Genomic DNA, 22,441 nt, shown 5'->3' with positions numbered 1-22,441 from the left:
AAGTTTGTCTTTCTAAAAAACACTGTCTGTGGCTCTCTCTGCAACAACTGCATGAAGAAAAAGGGAAGCACTTTGATTTGTACTTGAACACTGGAGCAACATGGATTTGCACAAATGTAGCAGCACTTCTGTATAGTCACTAGTCTGCTGTACTGACTTACCCAGTCCTTTGGCTATTTCAATTAGTTTAGATATAAAGAATGAAAGTAGACAGAAATTAGAACTTCTGTCCTATTATCCAGGTATTTCCAACAACATTTCAGGCTGCTCTGTCTCATTGGTATCTATCTCCACACACCAAAAAAACCTTACACTTAGGTGTAAGTTCTCCACAATTTCAACCTAAAGCAGCACTGGAAAATTCAAAGTTCTGCCTATATTCTCTCAATTAAACCCCAATGGTCACACTTAATAGTAAGATATAATGCATAGGTTTTTTAAGTCTTACTTATTTGTGGCCTCAGATATGAGGGAAAAAAACAGGCATTTTTACATTGCATTGAAGCTTTTAATATTAAAAATCTTTAAAAATCAGCATTAAATAGAAAATTTTATTCATTATCTATTATTGTGATTTATATATAGAGTTCCTAAAAAAGTACTACAGAAAAATCCCATTATCTATAACCTTATTGAAAGCATATGAACATTCTTAAGACTCTGTCAAGTCTCTAATAAAATGTAAGCTTTCTTGGAGGAAGATTAAAGATTTTGTTCAAAGTACTTCTATGATTGTAGACCTACTTTAATAAACCAGATAGGCTGAGGGATTAAAAACTAATGGTGTATTTTTCAACTGGATACAACCTGAAGTTAAAAGACACTTTTTACATAATTCTGAACATTATTACATTGTAAATCTACTGATAAATAATGGAGCTGTACAAGCAAAGAGTGTGGAACAGAAAATTGATTGAACGCATTACTGTAAGTAATTTGCTAATTCTGTGGTTGGTTATGTGATCTGGAATTATGGAATTGGGTAATCAAATTTAGCACTATGTTGTGGCTTGTGACAACAATGTATAATCCTTTAACAAGCTCCCTCTTGAAACATATTTGCCTTTCCTTGGATAAGACCATTTTGTCTTCACTGTTCTCAGAATTAGAAATACTATTTCCAGTCAGCAATGTACCACTGTGTATCCATAATTGTGTATAAGGTTTGTATTAATCTTGTCCTTTGAACTTCTTCATTCCTCCTGTTTAGTGTCATAAGAGAATACATAATCAGCAATCAAAAGTCTTTTTACTGAACAAGTCAAACTTGTTTAAATTGTTCAGCTGTATTTTTCTGGTGAAGTTGCACCTTCATGATATAAATCTCCAAATCACCTTTCCTGTCTCTTCAAATGAGCTGGAATAACCATATATCAGTATATTTCCTCTCCTGGTTCTATCAAAATTATATTAAAGCCTTCTTCTGCTGGAGGGTTTTGACAAAAGTGGGTTAGATAATACATAAGCATCATATACACGGATCTGAATACATCTCAAATGCAGCCAAAACAGCTTGTAAAACAGCACATTTTGGGTTGGGTTGCTTTTTTTTCCTAGAAAGTAAAATCTCCACCCTCCTTATATTTTTTGCTAGCTCTTCTTTACATCTTGTCCATCTTCAAGTTGCCTTTCCAAAGGACTTCCAGCAGAATTCTCATCCCACCTTGTATAGTATCACTAGCCCTCCCTGCTGGTGGCAAATTTGAAATTTTATGCACCAGGTAAAGAGTGACTAGTCCCTTGATCTGTCTATATGTTTGTACTTCACAGTTGTTTTCTTTGGGTTTTTTTCCATTTTCCTTAGCTATTTTTCTACAGCACATCCTTCTAATTCAATTGAGCAGGTATTCATTAAGTATTGAGGTCACACCACGTTGCCAGTGAACAGCCCCAGTTGTACATACTCTCTTTGTACTTGGCAGATAAAGTACTACCAGTTTTAATGTTCTTTGGAAATTGTTTTACCTTTTGAATTATTTTATTCTCAGACTTGGATAAATGGGCTGAGTTTTCAGTAAGTAATCCACTTTCTGTTCTTAACAAGCTCTTTGCCAACTCTTAATTCTGTTTTCCCTAGATCTGTAGCCCTCTTCTTCATTATCCCTTGCACCTCCATCCCACTCCTTCTTTTTCTTGGGATGAAAGCCAGTTTTAGAACTTTGAAGTAAGTGCATGCCTCTTAAACATCAAATTTCTTAAGATGTTCAATCAACATGACCTCATTAAATAATTCTCTTAAATTTCTCAAAGTTTGCTTTTTTAAATAAATCAACCAAAATGAAGGAAGTTGAACCAATATGCAACCTCTTAATTTAACAGCCTGGGATTTTTTTTTTTTCAATTATTTTTTCAGTACTTACAAAAGCAAACATTACAGTTTTTTGGCACAGTAATTATTTAGTAAAGAAGTCAGACTGCTATCACATCCAGTAATAACTGAACTTTATGCTGACCTTCACACATTAGCTGAGAAAATTACAAGCCCAAAGTGACCAGACTTCTTCAGTAAAAAAAGTAAAGTTCTTTTAAGCTATCAAATTAATTATGCAGTAGAGAGACATCAAGAGTAAAGAATCATATCAGCTATGACATGCTACACTTATAAGAAGGTATTGCAAAAGATTGTTTGATAAAGATAGAATGAAACTAAGAGTCTAAAAAAGAAAGTAAATCTTTAAAACTAAAAGTAATGATTATTGAAAGTACACTGATAGTAGAATTACTTATACAGGAAGAAATTTATCTCAATTGGCAACTGAGTCTCAAGAAAGCAAACATATATGATTGTACCATCTTCTCTTTACATAAAATAATATTAAACAATGATACATTGCTCAAGCTCTTTCTTCAAGCAATTGTCTATTTCATTTTGTACCAAATAGTTTTCAATAAGGTTTTCATTCTAGTTATGAGAAACCTTAACTTCATACATTGATACCATTAGCAGAAAAATTTCTCACAGCATCTTTCCAAAAGCCTCTATTCATAATAAAACCTAGTCCTTGGAATATATAGGGTGCCCTGTACATCCTATATATGGATTTCCTTTAAAAAATAAAAGAAAAATCAAAACCTTAAAATCCAACTCTACACAAAAAATCCAAGGGAGTTCCAACCAAGTCTGTTCCACTCATAACATGTTTTTTTTATGGAGCTATCCCATCTAGCAACAATATTACAACATGATCTCTTTTCCCTTAATAAAACAAAACAACCAGTGCTTGTGCTCTGGACAATTATTATCTCTTACTCCTAAAAAATGTCTTGTTTTCACAAGCTCTGGAACTGTCAGATGCTGTTTGGAAGACCCTGATGATAGCAGTCAAGTATGACTCCCACTAAAAGGTGAGGAGATTTCAACACAAAAATACTGGAATAACTAGTGGAATGAGCTGAATTGTGTAGCCTGTTTACAGTGTTAGGACCAGAAGGTTCCATGTATCACTCAGGTCTCCATTTCAAAAAACAGTTTTCTTAATAAACTGTCCCACGTCTGTGGCAGTTCTAACAGTTGTTGCAGAAGGGAAAATTGTGACATATTTTCTTTTGCCTTTATTGCTTGCCTCAGTTTCTGTTTTGACAGCTCTTCCTCCTCTATTTCCAGTACATCTGTCTCTTCCTCTATTCTTAGCTTTAACTTTGTGATCATGGCCATGTATTTCCACATACTACATCCCAGTTCAAAAACCTGTACTTTATGATCTCTTCTATCGTAGACCGATACAAATATTTGAGAGGTAGTCGAAACTTCACTCCATTTTCATCTTGCCCTATAAACCACCAGCAGCTTTTAATTTGCATTTTAGGCCTTCATCTTCTCTTTTTAGAGGGTAGGGGTATGGAAAACCTGTTGAGAAACATAAAGCTTTCATCAAGTGTAAGAGCAAGTATGTCCCACAGTTTTGGCATCCAAAAATTTAAGACAACCTTCTTTACATGAAGCATCTAACACAAATTCCTTCATCTGCTGCCTTCTCTCCTATTGGCATCTCAGTTTAAGCCAATTTTTTTCCTGCCTACAAAGGTAACCTAGCACCACAATGTTGCAAGGAATCTATACAAATTCCTGTCAGCATGCTGAATATGTAAATACAATTTTTATTCCCAATCAGGATATACAGGATCCCATTAAGTTCATATTAGGATCAGATATTTAAAAGTCATACTGCTAATATTAATTTTGTTAGAATAAAGGTTTTGCAGACAATGGACCAATCTGATTAACTGCCAAGCACATGGTATCCTAGTTTGATAGAATGTAGAGTATTAAAATACCCAGAAATATTCTACTTTTCTACAGAAAATAATTTCTCTAGCACTAGCTCTGTATTTTCTACACAGAAATATGGGGGAAAGCAATTAACCTGTAGATTATAAAGTCCTTGGGACATCCCTGCTGCCTGCACAGTACCAGGCACTAGTGTTTTAAGATTCCATAACTTCTTAGGAATGCGCTAGTTTGGCTATTTTTGTAAATTTACAGGTATATTAGGTTGACCCTGCCTGATCCAGGTACCCACCAAAAAATTTTGTCACAACAATACTCTGCTGTCAGCACTCATCTATAGGGAAAGGTAAGAAAAAGTAGAGAGAAGCACAATGAATTGATCAAAATTCAGTGATGAGTCTGAAATACAAGCAAAATTATTCAAGTCCCTTCCCAATGCTTTCGTCCCAATTCCACAACACAACATATCTGGTGTGATAAATTACAAACTAAACTGAACATCAGGTCAAGATTACAGTGAAAGATTTTCATAAATTAAACATATCATCAGTCATCAAAGTAAAAATACCACAGATTTAGCCAATTTAGCTAAATTGTGTTGGCTATTTCATGACAGTTTCATGTTTATTAAATAGCTCTCAGTTTTCAAAACTCTGATGAACATGAGTCAATATTACTACATTAAAGGATGCCTAATTAAATTGCTAAAACATTATAGCTATACTTGCAAGTTAGCCTGAAAACTTTCGAATCTATTTAGAACAGAAATCTCAGAAATCCATTTTTAAAAAGAAAAATAGTATTTCAGCTTTTAGTATCTTGCAGCCTTTTATCTACCCAACTTGTTTCTGTCCTGGTAATTTAATGAAATTGCTCTTGTATAGTTCATAGCAATATTCATTAGAATTGCAGATTTTTCAAAAACCATGCAAGAAGCAAGTTCAATTTTTCCACATAAAGATGGATAAAGAAAACATAAAATCATTTGCTTTAAGAAAAGTAATATTAAGCAAGAACAGACTCAAGCAATGGAATCTACCGAAGTTAAATACAGCTGAGAAAAATCTACATAAATTAGCAGAACACACCTTTGAAATAATACCAGCAGATTTCCAGTGAGCTTAAAAAATTTTTTTTCACCTTTTTTCAAGAATTTTAGATACAGTCTGGAAGACTTTGTCAACCTTTCATGCTATTCTTTTACACTCAAACTCCCATCATTATGTCCCGCCCTTAAATTAATATACTGTCATTTAAAAATTTCTTCTGTCATTGTGTGGTAACAAGAGTCATATCTCAATTATTTATTAAGGGTAAATTAGGATGGTCAAGTGTGGGACAAAGAAATAGCAGAAAATTTTGTCAGATTAAACCATTTTTACTTGAAAAATGCTCTACGCAACATCCCCTAATCTTATTAAAAAAATTCCTTTTACTCTGGTCTGGTGTTGGCTTGAATGCCACAACTGATGTTATAAAATATATTCACTTTCTAGCTTGATCCTTGAATCTTTATAAAGCTATTAATATTTGGCAGTTAAACCCCAAGGACTTTCTCAATTAGCTCCCTCTTGCCATGACCTTCCTGAGACTGAGGTACCATTAAGAAAATAGCTATATTCAGCTGAAGGGTCAGCTAATAGAGGAGCAGAAAGAATAAGGACTGTGAAAAGCTTCTAAGATGCAAAATGCAGTTTCAAGCTTATATTGGGTCCTACTTCTGATTATTTTCAACAAAATAATGACCTTCACAGTTTAAAAAAATGTAGTGGCAAAACTTCAGACAAAAGTCAACTAACTGACAAATGTGTATAGATAAATAAAAATGCTAAGAGTTAGTAAGGAACAGTATAAGATAGAAATTTATTAAACGTTCTTTCTAGTACTTACTTACAAAACTAAACCAAAAGTACCTGTGGATGGACAAACCACTTCAAGAAACTAGAGGAAGTATAAGGATAGTAATATCACACACTGCTGTTTTCCTCTTGACTTTAAATCCTATTAAGTACAATCTCATGTGTTATTTCCTACTCTCTTGACTCTCTTGACTATACTACTCATAATGATGAAAAAAAGTAAAAGCTAAATGGATGCAAGAGTCACTTCCAAATAAGAATGCTTTCATTTTGTAAGAATAGAACATTGCCCAAAAGAGAAAGTCAAATAAGAATCAGTTCCAATAAATTGCTAGCCAAATAACAAGAATTCAGAATGGGCTGTGTAATGATCTCGCCCTTCTCTCTCTTGCCTTCTTCTAGTTGTTTACTGAATTCGTTTCCTAGGACGACTCAGTTTCCTCAAAAGAGATCTACTATTGTGGGTACGGAGGAACCCCCCGAGCCCGAGATCCTGGCTCTCCCCTGGAGAGGAGACACTTCTCTGTGAGAGAGACACAATGTGTCGCTCCCAGGGGTCTTGGAGTTAGATATGTTAAACTGTTGTGTTTCACTGGTGTTCTCCCCTGCTGTCCCACCCCGATACAGGTATCTCGGGCTTCCCCCCGCCCCTCTCCTTCCCCATAAATATCCCGGGTTTTCCCCTGTTTGGCGGATTCGCTGTTACCTGCACCCTTCACTGAAGCTCTGTCTAAATAAAGGTTGTGCCTCGGTGGAACGCTGGACCAGCTATCTCGTCCCTGCTTCTTGTGTTGCCTGCCCGCCGCCGCCGCTGAGCCGAGCCGAGCTGAGCTGGAATCACTCTACTATTACTGAGCTGAGCTGGAATCACTCTGCTATTACTGAGCTGAGCTGGAATCACTCTACTATTACTGAGCTGAGCTGGAATCACTCGACTGCTCGAAGCTGCTCACATGCTCTTCGGGCCAGCCTTTCTCAAGGCTGCCTCTGGAGAAGTCGCGGTGCTCCGGGCTTTCCGCCGCCGCGGCATACTATCATGAAACTATCATGAAACAGCCTACTATCATGAAGCTCTTTTTCAGACCTCTAATATACATACCTCTAACACATGTGGAATAAGGTTATAAACTTTTGGAGAATTGCTGTGAACTTTAACTAACATATGTATAGACCTCCACTTTCCCTTTTTTAATGAGGAGTGTAAAAAAATTGAGAAGTACATAGCCACACTGCCTTTCCTGTGAATCACATTCAGGTTGCTAAAGCAAGTACTTCACAATGCTTTTAGTAAGTTTGTCAAGGAGTTTGTGGACTCCTGGTCCTCAATATGCTTTTAGGATACTTTGCTGATACTATTTGATGGTCACAAGGCCCTAGTTAACATCAGGAATGAAGCAGTGAATTGCTTAATTAGACCAAATGCATGCATGTAACATTTGCACTTTGCTCAACTGTAATAATGCTTTGTGAAAGCTGGAATAGCTCTGTAATTAATATGGCCTATCTATTAATAAAATCTAAACCCCAGGAAATAAAAATACAACTTATTTTCGAAGGAAGTGGAAAATGAGTGCTAAAGGGAGGAGCAGATTTCAATGTTCAAACATCTGCAGTGTTATTAAAGCCCCCAACAGCTGTTGCTAGCTTTAATCCCATGGTGACAAACTTGTGATATCTGCATTGCTATATGTTTCTGTTGATAATCTGATATACCCTGGGAGACTGCTGTAGCTGGACTCATATATACATGAAATAAATTCTGCAGATATTAGGATTTTCTTGGCTTCAAATGGTTGCCTTGGACACAAAGAGACATAGCAGTAAAAAACTGAGCAGTCTCCATGTGGATTAGACAGTCAGCATTCCTTGAGCCAGACAAATGAAGATAAATCACAGATAAGAAAGGCTGGGAAGAAGCTTTCTTGCTGTTTCATCTGATTGCTAAATTAAATCAATTGGGGTTGAGAGAATATTGCAATCATGGGTAGCTGCACCAGTATTTTTCTAATGGCAAAGTATTCTTTCATCTTTAGATTAGTTCAGCCAATAAAGGTATTCCACAGTTAACATTTCATTTTTGTTTCATCAGCTTATCAAGAGCTGTTACTGCATGAGGAGGCCATTGAAAAAATTTTGAATAATCTCTGGAGAGATTTTAACTGTTTGTCATGCAGCTCTTCTTCCCACTCTTCTTCCCAAACATCAAATTAACTTTTAAAGGATATCAGTTAAAATGTGTATCCTTCCATGACAATAATTAGCCACTATTGTGGGTATAAAGAAATTAAAATGGTACACATCCATTTTTTATCCCTCTATACAGAGTCCAAAAAAAAAATAAACCAGTCATGAGGCCTCATGTGTTTTTCATGTCTTGGTCAGTTTCACCCTGTAATAAATAATCCCATATAGGTAGGCTAAAATTTTGCCACAGAATTTATCACATATTTGTCTGACTTCCAACACTTTAGCATAGTAAATTAATAAATCCATATTACAAATGTGTCCTTGATCTATTATACAGTTCCTAAAGAATGTCGTTATTGCTTAGATTAAAAGGATAGTTATACCCTCCTTCACAGCATTGTGTATAAATGAAGAGGGGGAAAAAGGAATTCTAAGAGTTACCATGAGATAAAAACAATATGTGAATTGTTTCCCCTATTACACTTACAGCCAAGTTGATGGGGTAGAGACTCAATAAACAGACTATAAAGTATATGGAAAATAAGCTGGGCTCACATGGGTGTCGTCAGTGGTACAAAGTACAACTGGAAGCCAGTCACTATTGCCATTCCTCAGGGATCAATCACTCAATCTGGTATTCTTTCATATCTTCATTAACGACCTCAGTGCTTGATGTGGCATTCTCAGAAAGTGTGCATCATACTGCTGGGAATAATCAACATGCTGAAGGCCTGGGCTGCTATTCAGAAACACCTTGAAAAGCTGGAGAAGTGAACTGACAGGAAACTCATACATAAACATGAAACTCTTACATAAACAAATGTAAAGTTCTGCAGCAGGAAGGAAATAAGTCCACACAATGGATTTGCAGGGAAGGGCTTGAGGACTAATGGAGGAGTTGACCATGAACCAGAAATATGCTGCTGTGGGGACAAGGAACAACCACATAATGAAATGCATTAACTAAAGCATTTCCAGTGGGTTGAAGGACATGATTGCTCCCCTCTGCTTAGCCCTTGAGAGACCTCCTCTAGAGGGCAATTTGGGGATTCTCAGTACAAGAAACTGACATACTGGAGCAAATCTTTCAGGGGATTGAAAAACATGAAATATGAAAAAAAATCAGAAAACTTGATTTATTCAGCCTAAACTGAAGCTTTAGGGGAGCTCCTCAGCTACCTTAATGGGAAGGTATATGGAGAATATGGAGCCATATTCTCCTCAGAGTCAGGACAAGAGGCAATGGATAAAAGATAGAACATAGGAATTTCCAGTTTGGTATACATTTTCTTAAACCATGGCAGTGGCTGAACAAACTGGAACAGGCTGCCCAGAGAGGCTCTGGAATCTTCTTTCTTGCAGATGCTCAAAACCTGAGGCCCTGAGCAATCTGATCTAACTGAAGCTGCTTTGAGCAGAGGGCTGGACTAGATGACAGGATTTCCAGAAGTCTCTTGCAACCTTAATTACTCCATGATTTTAAACATGAATCAGAATTATTTTTCCCTACTTTTTTTTCTATCAAAAGCTACATGATTTTTTTTTTCTTTTTTTTTTTTTTAATTGCTGGTAAATTAAAAAGCAAAACAATATCAACAACCTTTTTAATGACAAATATTTGGGCTTAATTACCACTTTTTCACATCCAAGATAAGCCTGTGTTTAGCTGATTCACACATTAGTAGTCAATTAAGGATTGAAAACACGAATTTCATTCATCCTAAGGACATACATAAAAACACATTCATGCATTGATTGAATCAGATGTCCAACAAAAGGGACAGAGTGGCAAATTATAACAAACAAGATCATGATTCTGACTCTGCAACTGGAACAACCTTTATGCTAGACTAGAATACCACATAAATATCCACCTCTTCTGACTCAAGTCAGTCTTCTTGTGACTACAAAGAAACTGTACAAATGTAAAGGAATTACTAGATATACACTCTGCTCCATGCATGATTTTTAAGATTGCCCATATTTAGTCTATCACTTGGAAAACCCAGAATTGAAAACTGAGAAAGACTGCCTGTGGAAAAGACTGCTCCTGCTCTTGCAATCACACTTTAGGGACTTTCATTTAAGAAAAAGATTTTGAACGGATAAATATGGTAAACCTGAATTTCATCAGTCTTTTTCAACCAGCTTACTGATGAGTCAAAATTGTCCCCCCCGTGTTCTCCTTCACAGGCGATTTTGGTAATTGCATCTATAATGAGTGAGAGGCTTCTGTTGCTAATATTTTTTCCATGACCACATAAGGATGTCTAAACTCATGGGAATCTTCTATCATACACCTTAAGTAATGCTTTACCACCCAAATTACTTGGAATCTGGATTTTAATTATGACTGCTTTGGCATTTTCTTAGTTAATAATGAGCTACCTTGAATTCCACTCTATTTGCACATAAAAAAAAAAACCTCAAAGACCCAAACAAAACAAAACAAAAAAATCCCAACCAACCAACCAAACAAATCAGTAGTTTTTGAGAACATGCAAACTTTAGATTGATTAACTTTTGTGAACTTTGGAAAATTTTAAAATTCATCCACCAGTGATTATAATGTACTTCACACAGAGGAAAACACCATTACTTAGAATACATTGACATTTGCAGTGTTAAAATGTTACAACTCTAAGAGTTGACATTTATACAAGTTGCCCTCAAATTTTGAATTTCAGTAGTTTGTATACTAGGGTAGTAGTAGGCCTTTAATATTAATCATATTTATTAGGAAGAGATTATATGAAGTGTAAAATTCACAATAGTTCTGTTGTACACACTGTTATAAATGTCCCATTTGCTAAAGGACTGGTAAGCATGAGAGAATGACAGCGATAAAAAGGCACAAAACCACCTACAGGATGAGCTATGGAAGAGTAGTCAACTGTGCAGGAGTTCTACTGGCAGGATGAAATAAAAGTTATAAAGATGGGAAACGGTGTAAGTTAGGATAGGATAAGCTACAGGTGAAGGAAAGTAAAGGACTAGTAAATAAATAGGACTTCACAAGGGAAATGAGAGTAAGAAATTATGAAAGAACTGAAGTAAAGATGAATTATTTTATGGAGATGGGGAAAGAAAGCAGAGGAACACAAAGCAAACCCCTTACTTTGTAACATGTATCAGTAATGAATTTCAGTATCTTCATTCACTCTTTCCACGTGGTATTCTGATTATATGCTGCTCTTATGTTAAATAATTTACATTTAGCCATGTAATGTCAGCAGATTGAAGCAGGAACTCTTAAAAAAGACAAGGGAGAAAGAGAAAGAGCCTGGGCTTTATTTCTACACTCTGCCAACAGCAGACTATATGAATTAAGCCTCAGAAAGCAACAAATTCTCCCTTCAGATTCCCATTTCCCTTTTTTCAGTGTGTAAAGATCATCTCTTCCTCTGTTCATTTACTTTATCCAGAACATTGCACCTCTAAGTCTAGATTCTGACTTCCTCATGTAAGACAAGAAACATAAAGGAGCTAAATTCTAGTTCTACCCTATGATGTGCTTCTACACCAGTATAGGAAAAGAAGAAGGTCCTAATCTCTGCATTCATCTGAACAACCAAAACTGAAAATTCTGGTCAGTCAATCCTCAGAAGTAGAAAACCATATTTTAGGTGTAAGACTAAAGCAGAATACATGAAAAGGACTGGCTTGCATGGCTTCCTACAGCACGGTGGAATCAGCTCAGTGAATTAGAGGATAACTTCTGCTTTTATGGCCCTGCATAAAGAAAGTGGCTTCAAGCATGGTTCTAAGGATATATCCAAACCTGTGCATTAGTCTGGTCTACAATCTATCCTTCCCATGAAACTTCCAGCTACTAATTTTTGAAAGATTTCTCCTCCACTTTAACTACTTTAGCATTATATACTTAATACTCCCTCTCAGGTACAAAATTATCATCTCCAGACAAAGAAATCTCAGGCAGGGATTGCACTCCCAGTGTAGGAAAGCTCTGAAAAGCATTTTCAAGTCAGTGTTCACCACTAGCAAAGACCCAGCCAATCAATATACAGCTGTTACTATCAAACATAGGACTCTGTGCTCTGTAGAGCAGGTCAGAACAGCTACAAAGAAGCTACAAAGTGAAGAGCATGATTTATAAAAGTCCTTCTGGTCACAAAGCCAAGTGAGAATTTAAAAGCCCAAATATCCTTTAGCTTGTAGACACATCTAGAAATCCCACAATAATGGCAACATTTTCTTTTCTTTATAGCACACCTTTTATTCCCTCCATCATGAAGCATTACCTGTATTATCTCTAGGACAACAACCAACATTTTTCCATTCATGGCTTCTCTCTGTCAGCAGGGACACCTCCATACTTGATTGACACAAAAAGATTGTACTGTGTCCTGCATACCTGACACAAGAAGAGCCTCAATGTTACCACTAGTTTTTCCTTGTTAAGAAAAAGGCCTAGCAAAATTTTATGGACACAATCTATAGAGGAAATAATGGGCAGCACCCGTTTTTTTATTGTAACACAAAAGATGGGAAATACAGGTACAAAGTGATTATGTCTTTTCCTTCATACATCCACAGGAAAATCAACAAATCCTCTTAGCAGGTCTCTTGGAGTATGTTAGCTATTATAGGATAATAGAGGTTGAAAAGACCATATTGCCATGCCCCTGATCCATTAAAAATTGAAACTGAGCCATGGGCTTGCATAGTTGAATTATATCAAGAAAACACATTCAAGATTCAAAGCCATGTGAGAACTCTAGAATGTATTTCAATTTTCCAGATTAAGAGATAAAAATATCTCTCTTTGCTTTTCATTATTATTTTTTTTTTATTACTAGTCTTACTATTATATTTTCAATTATTGAATTGTCCTTATCTTAACCCAAAAGTTCTGATTCTCCTCCCCATCTCACCTAAGAGGGTCAGAGGGAGTGAGAGAGCAGTTGCATGGTACTAACTTTGTGGCAGAGTTTAAAAGAACAGAAGGAAAGGGAGGTGAGGAGAGACAAAGTGAGGTGGTGTGGGCACAGGTGAGAAAAGACAAGGTGAGGCAAGTGAACAAGCTAAGGGGACAGCAACTTTGCCACACAATTGTCCCCTAGAGAGAACAAAAACCCCAAAACAACATCATCATACCTACTCCAAAGGCTTTCTAAAAGTATACACAACTTTAGAGAGGGGAAAATGAGTTGAAAAAACTACAGGTGATAAAAATAAGACTGATCTGCAGCAAGTCTGTTGGAAGAACAAGCAGAGAAGAAGCAGTATTTCATATTCCTCATATTCTTCTAATATGTAGTACTCTAAAATACTCATATTCCTACTTTCAGGCTGTACCTTTAAGCTATGGATCGGATAGGTGTGTCAATTTTGGTTTCCTGAAAGAAAATACAGAACCCAAACAATGGTATCTTGAACAGAGATGCTTCTACACAGCATTATTGCCAAGTAGTATAATCAGTAATTCATTGATAAAAGTTAATTTCTGCAAAATATGTACTATAGGAAATGGAGGAATACATTTGTAGACTAACAGATTTTTACCACTCATGTGAATGACATTAAAAATTGCAGGCTGATTTCATAATGCACTAATTTTAAATCAATGAGTGAGCAGGGATTTAATTTACATGCCAAAAAGCTGTAAAGCCTTACTTCCAACAACTAAACTCTCCTAACATGATGTAGAATTTACCATATGTCATATGCCTTCAAGCAAATCACACTGAACCTCCACCTAAGCCTTTATCTTCTCTATTCAAGGAGTACTTCTTGTTTAACTGTATCAGAATAGCCAGGGGGAAATAAAGTTATTTTTTTTAACCTTTGCATTCCCCCCAGTAAAAACATTTCACAAATTATATGGAAATAGATTATGGGGTATTATTTGGAGTGTAGCATGGTGTCTCCCTTCAAAATATGAGCTGGGTTACTTTCCTTATCCAGTTTTCTAATCACTCTAATGGGAATTACTCATCCTACATTTAGAAAATATAGGTTCCTTTTGTATCTGAGTACCTGCAACAGTCACTGAAGAGGGATATTCATGGATAATATTAATGGAAATGACTGGAGAGTGAGAAAAAACCAAAAACAACCCAGGAACCAACCACTAAATACCTAGTTTGGGTAGGATTCAGTAGTGAACTCCTGAGCTCAAGTCCTGGCTCTTCTCCAGGCCAGGCAAAAATCATGATCTGCATTCTCCTACATTCCACCAGAAAAGCCTCTAATTATTTAATAACTCACTTTATCCCTGTTTCAAGTTCAAGAAATTCTCCTGGCTCATGAGTAGAAAACTGCTCTTTAAAAGTCTGTTAGAAACTCACAGTTTTCAAATAAGACATTTCACTTTACAGCTTATCCAAAGAAAAGAAAAAACAAAGGAAATTGTTCATTCTCCTCAAACACCTCCCACCACCCAGCAGCCCTTCTGCTCAAGAGGCTGCCACACTTTTTGCAGGCTCATCTCATGTTGACTCTGAGTGAGTTTCATGTAACTTTCTTTTGTCCATTTTGTTTGTTTCTATCAAACTAGTCCTGGGAAAGATGAAGTCAAACAACATGCAGGTAATCCACACTTCAAAAACTATTTTTCAGGTAATATACACATGGATTCTGTGTTCAAATCATCTGAATTTCCACCAGAAAGTGAGATCCCTAGCCATTTCCAGCGCCTCATCTATAGACCTATGCAAAAGTTACATAGTAAAACTAAGATTAATACAAGCATTTCATCAAAGATGGAACTACACACGTACTTGACACAATATGAGTGCAAGATGCCTTTTAAGCCTCAAAGCTACATTCACTGGCATTCCCAGAAAATTAGGACAAGCTGATTAAGAAACCAAAATACTTTCTTTAAACAGCAACAAGATCTTAAACCCTATGTAAACCATGCCTCATTGCAGAAGAACCTACACCTCTTTGCTGCAGGCAGAAGATCATTAAATGGCAGCAAGTCATGGTGGTGTATTCAGAAGCACCACCTAGAAGCTCCTATTTTCCAGCTCTACTAGGAGAGCTCATAACATTTGTAGCTGATCCTAATTTACAGTAAGAAAATAGGCACTTCAGGATAAGGTAAAGAGAGAAATATAAGAAAAGTCTAGATAGCATGGAAGTCCTTTCCACTCTAGGTCTAATATGTGCTTAAAAATAAATGTTGAATGTGCTACCAGCCACTTACCTGTTTTATCTTGTCCTGGGGTCCATCAGGCATGACCAGCCAGCTGAGGATGGTGATTGTCACACTCTGCTCTCCACTGGAGCAGCCCCAGCTCGAGTTCTGTGTGCAGGTTGGAGCATCACAATGTAAGAAAAATATTAGACTGCTAGAGACTATGCAAAGTAGGAACATGAGCATGTTGAACAGCCTTGAGGGGAATCCATGTGAGGAGCATCTGAGGTCACTTGGTGTGTTCAGCCTGGAGGAGACTGAGAGGAGAGCTCATTGCAGTCCACAGCTTCCTCATGAGGGGGAGTGGAAGGGCAGGCACTGATCTCTTCTCTCTGGTGACCAGTGACAGGACCCAGGGAATGGCCTGAAGCTGTGTCAGGGGAGGTTTAGGTTGGATATCAGGAGAATGTTCTTCACCCAGAGTGTGGCTGGGCACTGGAACAGCTCCCCAGGGAAGTGGTCACAGCATCAATCCTCACAGAATTCAAGAAGTATGTTCCACTGGAGCAGCATTCTGCTGCTCTAACCTCAAGGCCCTCCTGTTGGGTCCCTACAAGCAGTTGCTTGTACCACAATAGCAGGAGGGAGAAAACTCCTGTACCAAGCAAAGAGCCTCAGATCAGAAAACTGTGAGTATGCTGAAGGAGGAACTATTTTTGCAAAACCATGGTAGACTATCAAGAAATGCAGCAGTCCTGCATTTTATCATGCCTGAGTACAAGTGAGAAAAAAAAAATCCCTATAACTGACTTTTCCACTCCTTCCCCCTTGCTGCAAGATCACTAGAAGCACAAAGCACTGCTCTTTTACACCAGCTGTGGTAACTCAAATGTAAGCTCTCCAGAAAATCTGTCCCACGCTCACACAAAAAAATGTACAACACAGGTGGAACCAGAGACTTAAGCTGCTAAAACCATTTTTTCTCTGCAGAGCATGTGCAAACAGACTTGCAGGCAGATTTTCTCAAAGACAACAGAAGGCATTTCTGACATACAGGAAATGCACCACTCTTCCCCCCTCCAAAGCCCTAAAATTTAATGCAATTTCTAACTAGAATGACATAGCAATGTTTGATGAAAGATGGAAGGTAGCTTGCTTTTGAAAGTGAAAAAAACATATGTTCCTATGTTTGCTTAGGAGCCAAACCACTGTCTAAACTGCCTTTGACATAGTTCTATAATATATATCTGCTGTTCTTTACAATATTAATCTGAAATCCACTATTTATAAAGAAAAATATTGCATACATGTTTAATTAGATTATAACATCAACCCCAGGTACTTATACCCTCATTTCACCGTATTTATTTCAGTTTTATAGTCCAAGATAGTGCCACAGGAACAAATTACTTCATAAATCTAAAATTGCCTACAGTTTTCTATGTAAAACTGACCCTGTCCTCCATCTCATTCTGGAAAATGCTGAGTTCAAACAAATGGAGATTTAGCCCATGGACAAGCTTCAAATTCTGAAGCCTTCAAATTCTAGCCTTGTAAGACTCTATTAGAAACAAAATACTCAAAAAGCACTTTCAAATCCAGTTCCTGACTTTAGCTTCCATGTGATACTTGGCATAAATCAGATCATTTATTTAGGAGCTGACAGATTTTTGGCATGTTCCTCAATTTAATTTAATTATGATTTTGACTGCTGGTTTGTTTGTCATTTTATTCAAAGCATTTTACAAAGATCCTCGTAACTCTAGACCTATAAAGAGTTTAAAATTTGAAAGATTATCTTATCACTGCCTATATTTGTACAGGTTGAAATATATTAGCAAAGGAACACATAAAACCAATTCCACATGTAAGAGGTGGTGAGTTATCTAGAAAGAAGCCACATTCCTAAACACTACTTTGTCAACAAAAATTTCATGTATAAATTTGAGCTAAACCAAAGAATTAACTCAAGTTGACCATTCAATGTATCAGCTATCATTATCTAGAACACAATACCAGTTTAGCCAGACATTTTGAAAATCCAGAAGAAACTCATAAGTAATTCTTTGAATCCACCTCTTTTCACTTAGTTAACCTAGCTGTGCCACAATCTGTCAAAATCTTTGCATGCTGGTCCAGCTAGGCAGCTCTCAAAATACAAATCAAATTTTCTCTTTTTAAGATATTCTCCCAGGCTTCCTATATTTGTTTTCACTTTCCTTTTCTTTATGCCATTTTTACAGTGTTATCCAGATGGCAAAGAAATGCTCAGACCTATTTACATAAATACAGCTTCAGACACCAGAGAGTTAGAGAACACGTTGCAGGGAAAACAATGAAGATAAAGAGATTTCAGGTGACTGCAATCAAATAACCTTGCAGTCAATTTTTTTCTTTTTTTTTTCTTTTTTTTTCTTTTTTTTTTTTTCTAATGTATTCTGCAAAAGAATGATATACTAAAATATAAAATATTATTCAAAATAAAACCTCCTAGTATCTAACCTTTTCATTTGGAAACAATAAAAAGTACTTTAGGTAAAAGGAAATATGAAAGCAGCGGGCTAGCACAGATCACCACATTTCCATTTACATTGATGAATTCAACCATTTATGTCAGGTGAGAAACTGGCTTCCCTGTGGAATTCAGACTGGATCAGGCACCAGGCAGATCCTTTGCTACTGCTTACATCTCCTATTTATTTGGTCCCATCCAGCACAGAAGAAAATCTCCAATTTACAGGTGTTTCACTTTGAACTCTCCACACAATGCAAATTCAAAGACAGAAGCCAGTGAGGATCCAATATGTCCTAGTGCCAAAATCAACTTTGGGTAATTTTGGGTCTTATAATTAGACTCTCAGTGTAGAATATTTTAGGAGAACATGGCTCAAAATTATGCCTGGCATAGTTCTATTCACTTTCTGAGAGATTAATTTAGCTCTTTTATTGTTTATGCTGTTTCACACATTGCACATAGGTATCAGAAAAAGTCAGAAACAGAGACAAAATCATTGACTGCATTTACCTCAATCACTATGTATGCCCTAATTGAATCACAAGCAAAAATGATTGCATGAACTGAATTTATCCAAAATTGATAGTCTGATTTCAAATCAGCATTGAGCCTACATTATTCTGACCAAACAATATAGCTTGATAGCTCATCTCAGTGTCTAATGAAGCAACATTTGCATAATGCATGAATCCAGTTTAGGAAAACTGAAACTGCTTTGCCTTAAAGATGGCCAGATGTTTAGTGAGCAAGTGCTCAAGGGACAATCTCACCCCGAGTAATGAAGACCAAGAATGAGACAGAAAAGTAATACAGGAGGAAATTTTTTTTATTTCCATTTGCAGTGGGGAACACCAGCAAGCATTTTGGTGATCCCAATTCTTCAGTCGCTAGGAGCAGTAAAATTAATAAATTGGCACTCTTAGTCAAAAAAAAAGAAAAAAAAAAAAAGCTTTTTTGATTCCAATATAATAATGTCTATAAATTGAAAGACTAGGGTTCTACCTTTCTATAATTCACAACTTTGACTGCTTTGTAATTTTACCTAAATCTACAGGCCTTCTAGGTAATGAAAAACACATGCTGTGAACACTGCAGCAAATACACCTCAGGGAAATATCTACCTGGAAAGCCATTTGAAAGCACAGAGCTGTCAGAGTCTGATACATGGAGTGTGTGTAAGCAGATGACAGTTATTTCTTTGTCTCAGTTAGCCAACACTCTTTACCAGACATGAACTATCAGCCAAATCTCACTACCCCTGGAGTTCACTCGCTACTGTTTCCAAGAAGGATTTTGAAAGGCAAGGTCTGAAAACAGAGGTAACTTATTGGTTAGACTGTACAGGTGGAAAAAGTCATAAAATCTTGTGCATACATGTCCTTTTTCTTATCTGAGAGAGCCATTGCAAACTTCTAGGCTGTTTAGATAAACATATTTGGGGTAAAAAAACAACAGTCATTAATCACCAGACAAGAGAGAGAAAGGTTAGTACATAGAACTGAAGCAGAAAAGGATGCAACACACAGGAAAGGTGACGAGCAGTTTCCACTTGCAGAGCTTACCAGGGGCAGAAGTACATAGCCACGATACCCATGCCACTTTTGAGCTCGTGCTTTTCAGGATTTTGAAATTTAGTTTCCAGGATTCTTCTTTTGAAGGATTTAGTAACCTCCCTTGAGGAGAAGGACAGGAGGTCTGAAATAGCATGGCTGTCTTATTAAATGCTCTCAAAATAGTTTCCAACCATTTTTGGCCTTTCTCCTCTCTTGCAGTTCCCTGTGCTGTATCACATTTGCTCTATTTCTTGCATACAGTCTTCATAGGAATTTTTGGCTTCATAGAAGAATAGTTATACAGAAGCAGATTACATGAAAGTGTAATCATCACCATGTCTATGTCAACATGATGAAGAGTCCACAGGATCAATTGTTTTATCCACTTTTCTTTCTAACAGCTGGCCTAAACTCCTTCCTTCAAACATTGTTATTTGAAATCTCAAATAAAAACAGATACAAAAATCCTATTATTATGATATATTTTTTTTTAGGCCACAGTTCCTAAGGAAGAATACTTTCCAAAATCATACCAGATTTCTTCTGGTATGCCAAGAATCACACAGATTTAATCTAAATTTCTAATCTCGCCTTATTGAAATATTCACTAACTATGCAAGGAAAATATCAGTGGAGCTGATGTAATTATTTAACAAACATTGGCATTTAGGTAAGCTAGACACTGTAAGAAAAAGCTTAACACCTGCATACTTTCATGAACCTCTTCCAATTTTCATAAATCTGACCTGACAAATAGAGGACCACATTCACAAAGGTATGAAGGCTAGGCATTTAATATCTCCCATTACAAAGTTCCTTAAATACATTTAAAAATTCTGTTCTCCTTGGAAAATATACAAAAACAATTGCAATAAAGCAAGAATCAGTTATTCCTGCTCTCATGTCTCCCAAGAAAGGAAATTTGCTAGATAAATTATGGGGTAAGCACAGGAAACAGTCAGAAAGGAAGACAGCAGTTTCCTTGGTTTAATAACCTCACAGCAGCCTTGAGAATTTATTCTCCTAGACCCTTGAAAAGTTTCTGTTTCTTTACCATTTATAACTGAAAAAAAAAACAACAAACCTCAAACAACAGTTAATAAAATTATTATATTACAGCTAAAATGTCTGTTGCTAGTTTTAAAGCAGCAACTACACTTTAGTGTCTGAGATGTTTAGCTAAAACACATCCAAATCTCTGTGGTCAAAACCATCTGCTTCTGTATAGTGTGCAAAAAGTTAATATTAGATATAATAGCAGATTCCTCACGCAAAATTTCTTCTAGCTTTCAGGGGATGCAAATGTAATTTGCAGAAGTAGGAAAAGAACTACAAAGTTTCTTGAGGAGATAGAGGCTTTAAGTGTAGAAAACAGCTTACCCAACGTAACACAGCATGTAACAGAACCACCCGTATCTTAAATCTCTAATGAAAAGCAGACACAAAAGAAGACTATGGTGGAAAGAACTTTGAGGAAGAAAGCCATGAAAACATATAAAGAACCTAGAATATCACTATTTCTGACCACATAAAAGCCCCTTTTCCAGGCCAAGAAAGCAATAAATTAGGACTACTTTTATTTAAAAGGAGGAAAATGTACAGTGTTAACAAAAGCATGGAAGTGTTGTGATACAGATACAACCCTGTAGGCTGTAGACCTTTTTAATTGCAGAAACCAAGCATTTGCATTATTCTTCAGTTCTGTGGAGTCATTCAGCAGAAACACCTTGTCTGTACCAGAAAAGCATATCTGAGAATTCTTAAGAGTCAAGGGACAACATGTTCACAAACAAAGCTTGAAAGGAAATGTAATACAATTCTCTAAACCTTATTTTTCAGCTATCTGACAAGAAAGGAAGTTATGTCAAATTAGACTGATGACAAGCTCTCTTGTGGAAAAAAAAAAAAGTAAGGTAGGAATTCTGGGTTTTGCTCATTGCAATAATGGTATGGAAAACACCGATCACTGTTCTGATATTCAGATGAGACTGATGAATAGTATTCATTCTTTAGCAATCAAAAAGCCTTACAGGAAACTGAAGATGATTCTGTGGTGCAATAAAAGTTTATAGGGGATCACCCTGTATTCAGCTATTTCTTCCTAACTACCAAGCACATTTATAGTGCTGCTGGAAATGCTCTATGGATGCTGGGATGTCTAGGCCTACATTCCTACATGAAGTCTTACAACAACTTGTCATTAGTACATCTTTATTACTTACAGAACAAATCAGTAACTTTCATTTCCTGACTAAATCCATAACTGAAAGCACTGAAGAAGACCAAGCTCTCAAAACCATGGTTTAAATTACATAAATATTATCCAGGAATCCAATAAACAGGTCAACACAAAAGTAATTACTCTTTCATGGAGCAATCATGGAAAGCTGAAACTCTAAAACAAAGTTGATAAACATTTGACCACTCAAAGATGAAATTGATTTAGGCCAAGATATTGTCAATTTACCCTAAAGTAATTCAATACCCTGTACAGCAATTTAGCCATAGTTTTTCTAGACTAACTTTCCCAAATGTTGTCAATAAAGAATGTGAAGCTATGTATCAATGAATAGACGAGAAGGGCAACTACTACATTCTTAAGGAACTGTAACACTGAGTATACTAATTCTAAAGCCTAAAGCCTGCAGGCCCAAGAAACAGGTTATTAAAGTGGGAGAAATCAAGATTTTAAAACTGGGACTAGACTGGAGTTTCTTACCACTTTTTGTATGAAGACTAATATATCACTTCAAAGAGGAGGAATCTGTTAGATATTTTCACACTGTTTATCTATGGAAAAAGCATTCAGCCTAGCTGCTCTTCTAATATTTTTAATACCCACTACTGAGTAGATGAGACATTTAATTTTTCTATTTTATTGAAATTAAATTGCTCATTTGCCATACACCTTTTGTGACAACACTAAGGCTAAGTTCATCCATATTTGATAATCTGCTTGAATTTTGATAAGAGAGAGCAGCAGAACTAAGATTA

General features: G+C 36.4%; 1 protein-coding gene across 1 annotated transcript in view; it reads right to left on the bottom strand.

Annotated features, from left to right (window-relative positions):
- The window catches only part of GABRG3 (gamma-aminobutyric acid type A receptor subunit gamma3), a 290,284-nt gene that overhangs the window by 245,916 nt on the left and 21,927 nt on the right, over nt 1-22,441 (bottom strand). The gene's annotated exons all lie outside the window — the stretch shown is intronic.

This window comes from Pseudopodoces humilis, chromosome 2 (genome assembly GCF_049639895.1).
Source record: "Pseudopodoces humilis isolate 2021_Gansu_Grassland_sample_001 chromosome 2, ASM4963989v1, whole genome shotgun sequence".
Taxonomy (NCBI): domain Eukaryota; kingdom Metazoa; phylum Chordata; class Aves; order Passeriformes; family Paridae; genus Pseudopodoces; species Pseudopodoces humilis.
The sequence above is the reverse complement of the archived record's forward strand: the minus strand, read 5'-3'. Positions and strand labels throughout refer to the sequence as shown.